The sequence below is a fragment of the Copadichromis virginalis genome, linkage group LG6, assembly GCF_057382275.1.
Source record: "Copadichromis virginalis isolate Kocher_CV1m ecotype Utaka linkage group LG6, C_Virginalis_male_GT1.1, whole genome shotgun sequence".
Classification (NCBI taxonomy): domain Eukaryota; kingdom Metazoa; phylum Chordata; class Actinopteri; order Cichliformes; family Cichlidae; genus Copadichromis; species Copadichromis virginalis.
In genome coordinates this window covers 39,982,455-39,997,960 of record NC_140623.1, presented here as the reverse complement: position 1 = coordinate 39,997,960, position 15,506 = coordinate 39,982,455, and the positions used below count along the sequence as shown (strand labels likewise).

Sequence of the window (15,506 nt, the reverse complement as noted above, 5' to 3'; positions counted from 1 at the left end):
ACATCTGAAACTGAAGTAAAAGTGAATGTTATTGAAAAGCTGATAAACTAAAGTCCAACAAACAATGGAAAGAAAAGTGAAAAACACAAACTGGTAAACTGGTATCAGAACCAGAATCAGCTTTACTGACCAAATCTGTGTACACATGTCACAGTCTGGCTGCAAAGCTGACTGTGTGGAGTGAGGAGGCAGACCCATGAGCAACACGCAAAGAGACAAAACAAAACTTGAGCGTGACAAAAACAAGCCATTTATTAAGGCTGACAAAAAATGTACAAAACAAAAGGCAAAGATGAAACTAAACAATAACCTAAACTGGGTGAACTAAGATTAAAACATGAAAAAACCTTTAATGTTTGACAGACTAAATGCACACATGAGGTGAGCAGGAGAAGTGGAAACACATGAATGAACATAACAACATCACAGGGGGAGAGTAAAATTAAACACATTGAACATAGGAACACAAGACCTCTCCAAAATAAAACAGGAAACATAATGAGACGCAGACATGACAACAAGAACTTGACAACACAAGACACGCAGACATGAAACACATGAAGGGCAAGGGAGACTTAACACAGGGGTTGAAGACCTAGTCCTGGTAGAAATGAACTCAGAAAACCTTAGAAAAGAAATTAAACATCAAAATAAACTAAAACTCAAAATGCTGGGTCAACAGACCCAGGTTTGTGACAACACGTACAAGGAACTGGACTCTATTTCCAGAATCAGAATCAGACAGACTTTATTTATCCCCAAGGGGCAATTAAGAGATGAGGTAGAAGAGATTGTTCTTGACAATGACAATAAATAAATAAATACTAAATACTCATGGGAGGGAAAACAGATGATCTGACAAAGTGAAAGTCAAGCCTACACACACACACACACACACACACACACACACACACACACACACACACACACACACACACACACACACACACACAATGTTAAAAGCTAAAATAAATGATTGTGGAGCAAACAGAGAGGAACAAAATTAGGAAGTAAAACCAAAACAAGTGAGAAAACCCTTAAAGCAGGGGTCCCCAACTCCAGGCCTCGAGGGCCGGTGTCCTGCAGGTTTTAGATCTCACCCTGGGTCAACACACCTGGATCAAATGATTAGTTACCAGGTCTCTGAAGAACTGCAAGACATGTTGAGGAGGTAATTTAGCCATTTGAATCAGCTGAATCACAGACACATCTAAAAACTGCAGGACACCGGCCCTCGAGGCCTGGAGTTAGGGACCCCTGCCTTAAAGTAAAACAGGAAGCAATCACAAGAAGACAAAGGCTCTCATGAAAGGCATCAGTAAACCTTATGACAGAGAGAGTAATACAGAAGGCATGGGAAGAAAATAACAGAACAACTTCAAACTAAACCCGTATAGAAACCATACTAACCATAACTTAGCTATGTCACAACAAGAATTTTCAACCAAAGTAATGTTCCTCTGATCAATACGAACCCCATTCACTTCCCGGGAAAGTATCCTGATGGTGGAGAAGTGATTTTACTTAAAGGGCAGTTTTCCGCCAGGGGGATTCATCATATATTACTGCTCACATTATAGCATCCTACCACAGCTCTGTGCTGCAGCAGCAAAAACTGGAACCTAACAACGAGGCCCATTAGCAGCCTGTGTCATTATTTTTCCCCCTCACTGCAGAGGCCTAGCTTGCAACTCGAGTCCAGTTAGTTTGGGCCCTATAGCAACACTACACAAAGCAATTTGCTCCCAATGGCCACCCAGGATATTTCCAGTGCATTACAGAGTCAATCAGCATCAGCAAGTTAACTGGAAGGAGAGCAACACAGAGACAAAAGCGAGAGCCAGATGGAGAAGGAGATGGAGAACTGTCATCGCGTTACAGGTGACTACCGTGCTGGTCAAGGTGCTGAATGGGTAATAAAAGGGCATCGTAATGGAGTGGTAATGGCAATCTGGTCATTACACGAGGCTGAACCAGGGTCTCAGTTGGAGGAAAGAAGATGAGCCCACGCTGTGTCTGCATCAGTGAGTGACGGCCCCCACTGGAAGTGGTGTTAATATACTACCGGATATATTAGCTATTAGACATGGACACATTATGTCATGGCTGGTAATTATGTAGAGGTATTATTAGTTCTGTTGGTGGTCATATTGCTTCCTGGAAAATTACCTCTGTAGGTGGAGCTCTGTTAAATTAACATAGCACCCTTGAGTCTGTCCTGGGAGAATAGCACAACATCAAATAGAAGAGATTCTTTTTCTCTCTTATTTTAAATTGTAGCTTTATAGACAAAAATATTCCAGTTCACTGAAAACTGGTCTGTCACAGCTGAGCCATTTTTAGCCTGCTTTAGTAATCAAATGTTTTACAACTTAACCTGTTTAGAGGATATCCATCTACTTACGCCTACTGATTATGGACTAGGGTGGCTTAGATCATTTTTACTGTATATGAATGTTAATTGTGATGTGGTCACACATTAAACACATCGACATTAAACTGCTCCATCCTCACTCCCTCTGAGCTGCTAAGTGGACAGGGTTACCACCTTTTCTAGCAGAAGCCTTTAATTTACTTTATTACTGGCACTTTTTCCATGCAATCCTACTTTCAATGGCAGGATTAAATGATATTTCCAGTGTAGTGCAACTTGTCCATAATTTCTGTCAGTAACAAAGATAGTGTACCTATCAAGAGATACCACACGGAAGGCAGATGGGCAACAAATACAAGCTGCCAGATATTAGACATACCCATTTCTGTATTATGAGTTTTAGGTACCTGTGGATCCCTCTGGGATAGTTTTGCATGTAATGAGCTGCAGGTGAGCTTCTCTAATTGGCTGACTGAATAACTGTGTTAATGAATATATTCATAGTTTTCCATCTTGTGACCATCACAAAGCCCTGTAGACGAGCAAAACTGGGTAACAGTTTCAAGCCAAAACTCCAAAATTGTACAGTCCATTTTGTTATGTTTCAAATTATAAGTATATAGATTTTTTATTCAAAAAAAAAAAGCACAACCCCAATTTTTTTCAGCCAGTAAAATCATTTCTGCTAGTACCTTTCATATCATCATATAGCAAATCCCTCCATTTACAATGTTTTATTCTGGACGAGTCAATAAAAGCTGACTTTTGTGTTGTATTTTCAAGGTGCCTGACATATAATCGATTACTCTTACTCCTTTTATACACAGCAGCATATTCAGGACTCACTCCCCCCCAAACACAGACACACAGTTGCAGGTCCATACAAGGAATTAAACATCATGATCATATAATTTGGGGGAAATTAATAAGATTTTGGTATGAATAAAAAATCAGTCTCTCTGTGCCATCAGTCATCTTTATTTCCTCACTAATGCCTTGCTTCTTGCTTCCTGAGAACTTCTACTTTTACATCTTCGCTGCATACGACTCTGGATACTGTGGCTCCTCTGAAAAACAAAGCCTCATATCAGAATACTTGACTTCCTGGCATAACTCAACTGCGCTGTGATTTGGCGCTGTGTACATAAAATTGAACTGAATAGCACCAAATTACAACAACAGTCATCTCACGGCACTTTATATTGTAGGGTAAAGATCTACAATAATTATGAGCAAGCACCTAGTGACAGTGGGAAGGAGAAACTTCCTCCTAACAGGACAGAAACCGTAGCAGACTAGAGTCAGGGAGACGCAGTCGTATGACACGACTGGTTTGGCTTGAGGAAATTGCGTCAATGATATTTTAAAGAGGTTAACACAAATAGTTATGAGAATATAAAATTGCTTGTTCTACGAAAACTCAATAAAAACACTTTGATTATAAAATTGCTTGTTCTATAATTATTTTACATCTTTACACCACAGCTAACCTTAAGTGCTCTGGAGATGACGGGTTTGGTGCATTATGGCCACTGTGCTTGAACACCTTTCGAGCAGTGAAACAGTATCTAGTAGAAAGTCATCCAATTTAACAGTAGTGATTACCTATGCTGACAGGCCACTGTTAGTCTGTCACGTACTGGTGTGTGCTGAATGGAAGGAGAGGACCCAAATGCAGGACTGCTGAAAAAGTGCCCGACTTTATTGACTAAACTGAGAGGCTAAACATAAATGACTGAATGACGGGAAACAGGAGAGGAGTTGACGATAACGAGACAAGGAACTGAGAGAAACTGAGTGCTTAAATAACTTGATAATGAAGAGGACTGCAAACAACTGAATCTAATCAATGGGACAGAGGAAGTAAAATTAAACATAATGCACACTGACAAGAGACTAACACAATAAAACAGGAAGCAGGTATGGGGTCACTAAACAATGGCAAAAGGTCCAAAACTGAAAACACTGTGTGAACGACCCAGGAAGCCTGACACAGACAAATATAACTTCAGCTTCCTAACCTAAACACTGACAGCTCAGTAAAGTTTGTTTTCAATATTGTAGAAAACAGCACAAGATTTGAGACAAAGATTTGATGGGCTTTGACAAAGAGTTTAATTGCTTTCAAAAGCTTATTAATAAGTAATGAGATGGATTACTGTTTGCAGTTTCCATTTGCACTTTCAGGACAGTGTGACTGATCTGTATCACAGGAAAAGGCATCATTTTCTGCTTTCTTATTGTTATTTTTTCTGTCTGTTTTTCAAACTGTTTATAGCATCTCCATTAAACTCCACAACCCCAAAATCTGTATGAATGATTAACAATAAAAAAAAAATCCAAGCTGATTTTTAAAAAAAATGAACAGCTTGATAACATCTGCAACTCCATCTTAACTTAGTTTAATTTCCCTTCATAAATCAGAAGATTAATTTGAATTCACCTGGATTTTTCACATGCCTCAAAGCACTGGCTCTGTCTCTCACAGTTTGAGGAACAACATGTTTTGTTTTGCTTTTCACGTGTGGCTTTTACCTATAAAAATGTAAAAATAAAAACAGACAATGTCAGACTGACATAGAATAGTTGAAAAGAGCAAGGTGACCTATTCCTATTTCGTCTTGTATTTCTCTACTGTCCCATCAGGCCTTTCCTATTATAGACACTAATTAAAGTAAAAAGATCCTCGCTGTTGAGTGTGGCCTCAATCTTTTTTAAACACATGCTTGCAGCAACACATTTTGACATTGCATGTGTTGTCTATTAAAAGGTGATTGTTAATTAAAGACACTTAATGAGTGTTGGAACTGACAAAGTAGAACTTTGATGGCTGATGGCTCAGATAATTAGTGTTGGAGAGCATTACTCTAATAGGCTGTTATGGATCTTTTCTAAATAGATGTAAGACATGATAACACATGAGAGGATACTGTAGCGATGCACCACTAATTATGAGTAGGGGCCACTTTAATTGTTTTAAATACACCCAGACTTGATGCATTTACAAACAGAAAACATGAAGGTAGTACTTTTATTTTACTCCTGTGCTGTCTGCATGCAGGTGTCTGGCTGTGTTCAGGTTCAGCCAATAGCCTTGGGTTTCTTTGCTTAAGTCCTCCTTGCTGTGCTGTCAGACACCCCATGAGCTGTGTCAACCAATATTGTTCCATTTTTCAAAAGGGAAACCCTGAGGTTCTTTGAAGGATGAAGGAAGAGGAAATCTACTGAGTCCCAAATTATTGATATTGTAGCTACAGGTAACTTTTGAAATAATATAGAAACTCTGAGTAAACAAAGCTGCTAGGCCTGATTTTTCAGGAAGAGTTGAAATCAATCACAAGTGCCAATGACAAGCAGGAAAAAGTTCTTTCAAATACTGGTTTGACTCAATTTAATGATCAAACATGGTCACTGTTATTCTAATAATGCAGTGTCATTTTAAGTGGGATCCCACAGGGATCTGGATTGGGACCACTTTTGTTCAACCTAACAAATAAATATATACAAAAAAAACCAATTTCTTTTTTTAAAATGAGACTTTCAGGCGCTCGACATTTGCTGTTACCAGTTACCAGAATCATTGTCAGTCGACACTCTGAGCATTGTTTAAACAAAAAACTAACTGTTATTATATTCAGAGATAACAAGGTTCAGATAACAAGTCAGTATAATAATCAACCCATCTACAATGTATTTATATCTCATAACCCTTGGCTACACAAAGTTATATATATTTGCTGATGACATAAAATTGTTCATTTCCGTGTCCCTAATGATAAAATTCCATAGACTCTCTTTAGAGACTGTGCAGGGCTTGTTATAGATGGTAAGCTGCACTTTCATAATGACATTTCTAATTTGATAATAAAGAAATATCAGAAGCTTCTTAGCCCTAATGTGATTTACAGTGCATTTTACACAAAGTTCTTTACTCCATTTCTCTCTTTTTGAACTAAAAAGCATTTATTGACCACAGAAATCTGCTCTCTGCTTGTTTCAGTTTTCTGTATTCAAATCAATTAAAGCTCTCCCAGTGTCCAAGACCCTTAATGGCTCTAAACAACATATCAGACCCACTTTCAGCCTCTAAGGTCTCAAGGCACTCATATCCTTCAGCATCCTAAAGCTTTAAGCCAAGGGTGTCAAACGTACGGCTTGTGGGCCACATCCAGCTGGGATAATTTCATATGTCAGTTATTAATGGCCTGTCAGTATGTGGGAGCTGAATCTTCAGCCCTGCTGAGAATCCATGCAGGCAGTGGTGGGACTTTATTTTGATGGGCACACCATGCAGCCAATCACATGCAAAGGCAGACTGGGATGATTATGTGAAAGAAGGAAGATGTTCCAAGACAGCAAGTGTAGTTGTATAGGCCAGGTACACAGAGAGACGGGGCAGCTGGATTTAAATGCAAGCATGTCGGAAAAAAGCGACAAAAGGAGCACAAATGTTAAATGAGCAGCATCCGGCTGCATTTTAATGATAGTGGAGACTGCAAAGCGGAGGAAAGCATTTATAAAATTAGGAGCTGGATAAAGTAATACCTGTTTCTATTTTCAGCCATTTTCCATTGTGGAGGACAAAAACGTTCATACTAATGTAGGCCTTAAATCTCATGTGTGTTTTCCCTCTTACTATTAAGTCCATTTTATGAAAACAAAACTAAATTTTAAAAATTCCTTCCTTGAAAAAGATTAAAGTTACAGCTCAGCATTGAATATTATTTCCTATAAACTAAATAAAAGTGTCTTTGAATGGCAGAGATGCAGAAATGTGTGCATGTAGCTCACCACAAACAAGCGCAAGCAGAAATTTTGGACTTTTAACTGTACTTTGTGGAGCAGGGAAATTATTTTACTGCTATTGTTAAATAATTGTCATCAGTACCATTGCATTAATAATATAATCTGGAGTTTATATTGCATTCAGATGTTGAAACAGTGTGCGTCTTTCAGAAAGACTAAGTTGCAGGCTGACAGGAAGTTGCAGGTTTGCAGAGTGTGCCTTTTGCAGAACTGAAACCGAAAGCAGACGAGACACAGACAGTAGGTGAAGAGGTGACACAAAGAGCATGTGAGGTCAACACATACACACACATTAGTTAGATTTATTTAGAGGAGAGAACGGAAAGTACCAAGCCATGAAAATAGAAGATGATTTTCTGGGTGAAAAGTCATGATGATGTTGATCTGATCTAGTTTTACAGCTTTTCGTTCTGATAAAAACCTCAGTTATGGCCATTCATACTACACAAAGTAATTAAGCAATAAACAATTAACCTGTTGAACCCCAATGCCCCCGCTACCGGGGGCGAGAGGGAGAACATCTGGTTTAACGTGATGTAGCGCCTGATCTGTTATTTAAATATAGACATGTGTGGTATCCATAGAGACGTCAGGATCTCAGCTGAAAGCTCACAAAACGATTTCAACAACCACCAAACAGCTAAAGAAGCAAACGATTAAAGACAGATTCCTCAAAAAGATGTAAACACAAAGCACGGACCCACCCGTTCACCTGACGGCACAGACATGCCCTCAGGTGCTGAAAGCAGTTTCTAAAACCACAGGTTTCGTCTAGCTCTGACCAAAATTCACTGAACCTGCCAAAAAAGGACCTCTGGCAAGAAAGCCTAATTTCTGCTATTCAGTACTGAAGAAATTTCAACGTTCACAAATCATGCCAAATTACAAAAAGCATGTCTCTAATAAAACCTCCATAACTTCTGCTTTACAGTTTAAAACAAAACAACAACAAAAAAACTGGACTGAACTACAGAACCATGTGAAATGAGTTTGACACCTCTGCTTCAAGCAAATCAGGTTAAAAGATTTTATGAAAATTCTTCAAAAAAAAAAAAAAAAACAGCTAATCTGAAACTTGCACAAGACCATGTGTCAGTTTGTAACATCTTTTTTGACTGTTTATGGCTTTTAGGATTTAAAGTATAGTATACAGTGTTGCTGATGTTGAAGTTATCTTCAATTAAAACCAACCTATTTATTCATTTTGTTCTCTTTTTCAATATTTTTTTTTATATACTTGGAGTAAAAACTCCTAGTTGATTCAATATCAAAGGGCAGTGTTAAACCTGTACAGGAGTGTTTCAGCTGAACTTTAGAGCTATCTTTCACTAAGTGGTTTTTTGATCTTACAGAAGGAAGGAAAGAGATAAAAAGGTTGACCTTTGACATTAGCAGCCAGGTGCCATCTCTGCTAACCTGTCTGACCCGTGTGTTTAGTGATCCGCCTGAGTCAGATCTGGTTTCACTGCCCAACCACAGTCTAATTGTATGTCAGACACACAAGAGTGGACAGAGAATGAGAGCAGATCAGAGGAAATGAGACAGGATCTCTTAGTGCGTGCCAGTGAAAACTAATGGCAACGGAGCCAAAATGTCTCTGTTGCCATTAGAAAACCCTGCTGCACAAGTCTGTGGCTGGTTTTCTTTCACTTTAAACATGTCTACTTTTGTTTTTATAGAACATTTTTTCCAGTCAGCATATTTAAACACAAACTGCATGCCTATTTCATAACCTAAGTAACAACAGTTAAAACCCATTAACAACCCATTCTACAAAGTTGCAAGTTGACATTGCTATCAGCTTTGCCAGATATCCATCCATCCATCCATCCATTCGCTTCCGCTTATCCTTTTCAGGGTCGCGGGGGGTGCTGGAGCCTATCCCAGCTGTCTTAGGGCGAGAGGCGGGGTACACCCTGGACAGGTCGCCAATCTGTCGCAGGGCCAACACACAGGGACAGACAACCATTCGCACTCACATTCACTCGCACATTCACACCTAGTGGCAATTTGGATTATCCAATTAACCTATCCCCACAAGCTGCATGTCTTTGGACGGTGGGAGGAAGCCGGAGTACCCGGAGGGAACCCACGCAAACACGGGGAGAACATGCAAACTCCACACAGAAAGACCCCGGCCTGATGGTGGAATTGAACTCAGGACCTTCTTGCTGTGCGGCAACAGTGCTAACCACGGTGGCACGGTATCTTTGCCAGATAATGCATATCTAAAGGCTGTGACATTTTGTGATAGTTATACCTGCTAAACACCAGTATGCTAGCTTTGCTATTAAATAAGATGCACATGCTTTGCCTGCCTCACAGAGCAGCTATTTCAGCTGACATGTAACGCATTGTGAGTACCTGTCACAAATCTGATAAATCATACTCCTTTGTTATTTGCTGATTATGAGGGGGGTGTAATATTTATTTCTGTAGTTGAAAACAATTTCAAACTGCACAGTATTGATCTGACTGTCAGAAAGAGGTTAAAAAAAAGAATCGGGCCTCTGCACATCCTTCTTTGTACAATGTGCATGCAAAAACTGCAAATAACAGCAACATTAAGTAAACGTTAAAGAACAAGTATAAGACATTATTAAGTCATAGAGATTTTTGAACTGAATGTAGTTGCGTGATATCCACTTGAGGCTGGCTCCAAAAGCAAGCCAAACTCCACAGGTTTGGCTTGCTTGATTTTGGTCTCTATGCATAATTCTTCCTTCTTAACAGCTTTATGGTGGGTGAATATTTATATAACATCCATCTGGATACTGGAGATAGAGGTATGGCTGCATGGACACACAGGTGTCCTGACACAAGGAGCTGCAGCCAGTTGCTGTTTGTCTCCTTTTTACTAATTTGAGAAACTCAACTGGAACTAAAAACTCATGTTTGTATTGTTGATGCCTTTGAGAATCTGTAAATATCTATTAAACATTATGGCATATTGTGAGACACCAACTGTCCAAGAAGTTTGTTTCTTCAGCTTTACTGAGTAATTAGTCTGCTACTTAATTGGTAACCAAGTAACAGTGATTAGCAGATATGTGTGTCTGTGCATTGCACCCATATAGTTTATAGATGCAGCTTGCTAATTATGTTTACTCGGGTTAGCTGATGACTTAGTACCTCACCCTTTCATCCAAGTACGGTCACTTCTAGCACCAAAAACTCAACATAACAGGAGCCAAATGCTGACATTGAGACTTCAAACTGTGGAGTCCAGAAACAAACAGGATGATGGTGGTTACATCTTTTATATGTGTTCATAAGGAAGTAATGACACTGACCTTTAATTTACATAACATGAACAAATGGGCATTGATTTATTGTGGAACATTAGTCAGCTTCCCTTTCACTGCACACCAAGATGAAAATGCCATATAGATTAAAAAAGAAAGAGGAGGAAGAAGAGAAGCACTGTTTATGAAACATACTGTACAGCAGTCAACAACAGCTGGTCTCTGGGTGTTTTTTAATGTACAACAATACATTTACATTTGATAACCCATGGTCTCACACACACACGCACACGCACACAGTTCTGAAAATGCATCCGCGTGTGTAGAAACATTTGCACATAAAACTCTCTGAAGTCAGCACATTTGTAGATGGTAAACAAGCCTCCGAGCTTCTTTGCCATGCTGGTCAGGCTTTAGGCATTACTAGCGTACACAAGATTTCCTCCACCCACACACACACACAACCACACAGCTGTAAACATTAGCAATATTTTCCCATTTCCTCTGCAAGGCAGGCAGGAGAGCAGTAGATCTTCAGCCCTTCACCGGTAATAATCTCCTTTACACTTCACCGTGCCAGGGAGATGAATCGTGGTGGATGGGGTCACAGTGTTTGTGTGTGTGTGTGTGTGTGTGTGTGTGAGAGAGAAGGGGGCTCTGATGTACCATGCGAAGGCTGCCCTTTATGGTCTTTGCATGTGGGGTGCAGACAGAGGCCAAGGGCCTTACAGATACAGCCTGTGGAGGTGCTGAGCTGTTTTCACTGATGCATATGAGGTCACTGTTTTGTGTAAAGACCTCTAATTTTCCAAACAGCTTTAGGTCACCTTTTACGGCTGATATACATATTGTACTTTCAGTTGATATAGGAGCAATAATTATCTTAGATTATGCTATGTTTTGCTGTCATAATGTGTTTTCTCGTATCAACAACACAGACATCCTTCCTTCCTGTGGACATGCCACAGAAATATCCATCCAAAGAGGCTGATGCCGTCCCAGCTGTGATTGGGGAGAAGCTACAAACAGAGTGGTACCTCTAAGGCTCAATTACTAACATTAACAGTACTTCTATAAAATCTGCGTACAGTATGCAAAGTATAAACTTCTTGGTGGATATGGTTACTTCATGCATTTCTTAATATTCTGTGTATTTTTTGATTAATGAAACAAAAATATAAAATAAGTATTTCTTTAATGAGCTGCTGGCTGTAGTTTCCTATTTATTATTTATTTCATACCACGAGCACACTTTCAAACTATTACTTTACAAAAGTACCAAGAAACCAAAATTATTGATGCATGTGCTCCCATATGTCTCATACATTAATGAAATAGTCAATTTGTATTGTTGCTACACTGAGAGTTGAATTACTGCTTTTTTCCTCTTGTCGTATTTTACTATGATTATTTTCAGCTGCATGGGACAATCATAACGTTAAATTAGCGAACCAGACATTTGCTTGCTGTACATCAGAGAGAGAAGCTAGACTCACACATAAGATCTTCACCTTGAGCCCTAATCACTAATGCATAATGGCATCAGACACTTAACCCACGTCACCTGTGTGGGTATCTGGAGTGTTTGGGTGGTTGAGTTCACAAAGGGCTCTAAAGGCAATAAAAATGAGCGATGTTGACCCACCATCATGACATAAAAAAAGCCCCACTTCCAGTGTTTTGCTTTGCATCTATTCTGACAGTTTTTACTTTGTTTGGCCTTTTCTTGTTAAACCTTTCACTGACCTTTCCAAGTGAACATTCTGCTAGGAAAAACAGAACTGAGCAGTTTGATACCACAAATACTTCACAAAAGTCCAGCGACAGACAATAAATAACTAAACTGCTTTTTTAACTGAGGAATTTATTTCCTATTTGTTTTGTCTGCGTAACCAGTGTGTTTCTGTGTTGTGTCTGACGATGAAAGGTAAAAAGAAAGAAAGACCTCCAAGTAATTAACTCGCTCCAGCTTCTACAACCAAGTCAGGAAGAGGGTTAGCTCAACCCAACAACTTCCAAGCTAGCAAGAATTATCCATTCATACTAGCATTGACGGTGCCTAGAACACATATGTGGCGCACAAGTACTACACATTTATAGCATCTAGCAAAGACAGGCATACTGATGACAATAACTGCACTAAAAACACACAATCAGAAACATCAGGGTGGCTAAATATACAGTATATGTGTGTTATACAGTGTTGGAAAAGAAATGACACCAACCTCTCCCACAGGGGAATGGTAGATATGGGGAGAGGCCAAAGGGGTACTCCGGAACTTATAGGGGTGCACCACAGAAGAAGAGGAAAAGGATGAGGAGGGGCTCTAACTGATAATGAACATAACTACAGGCTTGGCAGTCCGAAAAGTCAGGTATAAAAGGAACGGTTTGGGGTCTAGAACCCATTTTGTGTAATTATAACAATATGTAATTTATGGCCCAGTTACATCTGTACCATAATGACTTTACAAACCATGAACAACATGAGTGTGTTAAGTGCTGGATGCATTACATGGACACAGTGTCAGTTTTGTGCCTGAAATGTGTACACAGGTTTAGGGGAAGAGAGCATTCAAATGAATCATACGAAGTGATTTACTAAGATTCATAGCATGCAATTTACTGCAGACTGCACGTGTCTTATACTGGAACTTTCTTGCTTTGCATAATAATGGCAGTAATTCCTACACAGTTGTGCAGTGTTGTTGTTAAAGGTCTTAAATTAAAGCTCAGTCTGCACCTCATTTACATTCTGATTGTTTTGATTCAATCCATCCAAGACAAGATTACCCAAAAAAGTGTTACTGTCCCAAAACTTATCCATGACTGTACCATACCAAAATATGCTTTCTGTATGGTGAAAATGTATTTTCACTTTTATGAGTAATTTATGACAGAACTAAAGTTTTGTATCTGTGTTGTTTTAATGAATCCTGAGGTGTCCCTTAAGCAGTATACATGACCTTGGATATGATTCTTGACTATTTTATCTCATGTATCTTTATTCATTTAAGCACATTATGTAAGTATACATATTAATATCCCAGTCCAGAGGACATATATGAATGTGGAGCTGTTCAGTTTGTTGATCGCTCCGTCTTTGTGCCATTTCAGTGTTTACACATTTAGAAAACATCACAAGAATATGTAAATCTCATGCTCACATTCAATTAAAATTCAAACAGCTTCACAAAAGTGCAATAAATAACTACAAAAGCTGTCATTTACCGCAAGACAGCGCCTACCTTGAGCTCTTTCCCTACACTATCCTATGTTTTGTTTTGTTTTTTTGGGGGAGTGGCAGTATGACCACATTCACGTGTCACTGATGGGCAAGTCTCTCAGGAAAGTGAATTACAGAAAGTGTGTGTAGGTATTAAGCACTGCTGCCTATGAATCCGTCACTATGAAAGCTGAGATTGTGCAATCGAAGTGCAGCAAGGTCGATTTTCATCTGAAGTTTGAATGAGATCAATGTGCACTGTAAAAGAGTTTATGTGCAGATACATGATTCATGTGTGGAGACATATATTCTATTTAAAACCTTTAAAAATAAAAACATCAAGGTTCAGCCTTTTACTTTAGGTTCTTTCACTTTAAGAAAAGTCAAGATTTTTTACAGCTTCATCGGTTTTCACCTTTAACTGCTCAGACCTCTTGTATCTATAGTCAGCCTCACATTCTTAGGCTCAGTGGTTCCCAAGCCAGCCAAGAGTCATAGGGCCAGATCTGGGGATTGTGGGTAATCTCCAAAATAGTGCTGACAGGTGTGATTAGTTTTACAGGTGATTTACAGTTGTATTCTTTACAAACACAGGTGCAGTCAGTTCATTTCAATATCAAGTGCAAAAAATAAGACATGCGTATCACATTCTGATTCAGTAAAAGGACTAGATGTTACAATCCCTGACTAGGGAGGGGTACCGGTATGGCACCGGTTCTGACATAAACGGTAGTAACCAGACTGAAAAGCAGCGCACATTTCGGTGCTTTATTTCGGTGCTTTTTTTCCCCTGAGATGTCGTACACTTTGGATTCTAGCCAATCATTTTACCTTTGCAAGTGTAGTAGGCGGGCCCAGGTACGTACGTTCTTTAGAGCAGATTAAAAATGTCCAAAGCGAAGCGGTCAAAAGTCTGGCTGTACTTCACAGCAAAAGATGCAAACTCAGCAGCCTGCAACAAGTGCTTTAAGGTGATGCTGTGCAAAGGAGGTAACCCCTCGAATCTGATGAAACACCTGGCGACGTATAGCATTTTGTTAAAAGCCGAGAAATGCATCGTATTTGATAGCTTGCTGCGAGACCTCACACCGAGCACATCTACTGCAGGTGGGTTGCCTGTTATCGGACCGGGAGTTAGCAACATCCCCCAAGAACCCGAAGAATAGAGTCCTGGCCCCTAGCCCTGCCAGTGTAGCAGAAATGATGAGGATGATGATGGCAGCAGCAGCCGTTCTTCTCTGCGTGAGGAGCTTAATGTTGTTCGTGTGTAATTTACATTGAGTAGGCTAACCACGTTATTAAATTAATGCATGTAAGGTGAACTAGCAAACATCATCATAGCTACTGTCTTCTTGTTTGATGGCAGATACTCCCTTCACCCTGGCCAAAAAGGCTAAAATGACCAAAGAAAAAGTGGAAAACAGTTAAACATGAGGGGTTTTTGGACAAAGTTTGTGTTTTTTCCATTGATTAAGCACTGCTTCCAGCCAAGAACTTTACCAGGGGGACACATCATTGTGTACCTCAACTTTCAGTCTTTTACCCAACCTAATCTGCCAATTTTTTCTTTCGTGGTTAGGTTTAGGGATTAGAGATCTGATCTACATTATCATATTAAAATTTGGGACACATCGTCAGTAGTGGGCCTTGGATTCATCGGGTGTTTTGGCCATTATCACTAGACACCCTCATCTAAGGAGGCCCTGCCAGGGTTGATCAGGCCCCGGAGTGTCACTGGTTTATGTTAAATTGTTATTTCTCTTTTTCTTTCTTCTGTTTAGTTTCTACAGTTAATTTTCACTGCAACTGAGAAGTAATACTTACCTCTTTAACATTTATGGAGCCTCACTTCTTC

At 39.5% G+C, this 15,506-nt stretch overlaps 1 protein-coding gene across 5 annotated transcripts in view; it reads right to left on the bottom strand.

The window, feature by feature from the left end:
• Positions 1-15,506, bottom strand: part of LOC146708486 (endonuclease V-like) — a 76,394-nt gene that overhangs the window by 10,568 nt on the left and 50,320 nt on the right. The window contains exon 11 of one of the 5 annotated variants that reach the window (XM_085460405.1): positions 3,349-3,441. The exons of the other annotated variants lie outside the window; for them this stretch is intronic. The gene's annotated coding sequence lies outside the window, so the exon portion shown is untranslated. Of the gene's footprint in view, positions 1-3,348; positions 3,442-15,506 lie in introns of those variants that run through there. 5 annotated transcript variants of the gene reach the window in all.